This window comes from Lathamus discolor, chromosome 2, assembly GCF_037157495.1.
Source record: "Lathamus discolor isolate bLatDis1 chromosome 2, bLatDis1.hap1, whole genome shotgun sequence".
Taxonomy (NCBI): domain Eukaryota; kingdom Metazoa; phylum Chordata; class Aves; order Psittaciformes; family Psittacidae; genus Lathamus; species Lathamus discolor.
Window position 1 is genome coordinate 123,665,573 of NC_088885.1, and position 786 is coordinate 123,666,358.

Below are 786 nucleotides of genomic sequence, written 5' to 3' on the forward strand. Positions count from 1 at the left end.
TGCTCTTTATGTATATATATACTTACACATATATATACACGCACACAAATATTGAACACAGATTCACAAACAAAATATTCATACTTACCTACCGTTTTATTTTTCCTGACTGAATTTGGTCTGTACCTAGAGTAATCGCCCTAGGATTCACACCACCAGATTCACAGGGGATCCACACCAGTCTAAGTGGCAAAAGTTTGGCTACCAACATTAAATGCTAAATATTTATTTACTTATTTAACAGCTAATCAGATAACATTTTCAGAAAAATTAAAGTAGAAAGAGGCAGAACACAAGAAGAACTGATTCCAGTGCTATTTAGCTATTGAATTGCTTCTTGGCCTTTTGATTAAGATCAAGTGTAGCATCTGTTCTTATCAGTTCAATATCTGATATGTCCTCGACTAGAGGACTTCATATTAAATGGATTTTTGGCACCGGGAATTGGATCCGAATCTTACTTTTTTTTTTTTTTTTTTTTTTAAGCACTGTCCATCGTATTTGAAAAATCGTGGCAGTCAGGTGAAGTTCCTGATGACTGGAAAAAGGGAAATATAAACCCCATTTTCAAGAAGGGGAAAATGGATGACCAAGGGAATTACAGACCAGTCAGTCTCACCTCTGTGCCTGGCAGGATATTGGAGCAGATTCTCCTGGAAGGCGTGCTAAGGCACATGAAAAACAACAAGGTGCTTGGTGACAGCCAGCACGGCTTTGCTAAGGGGAAATCCTGCCTGACCAATTTGGTGGCCTTCTATGACGGGGCTACAGAATTGATGGACAGGG

General features: G+C 38.9%; 1 pseudogene; it reads left to right on the forward strand.

The window, feature by feature from the left end:
* Positions 1-329: 329 nt before the first annotated feature.
* On the forward strand, positions 330-466 carry LOC136009512 (U2 spliceosomal RNA; annotated as a pseudogene).
* Positions 467-786: the final 320 nt, after the last annotated feature.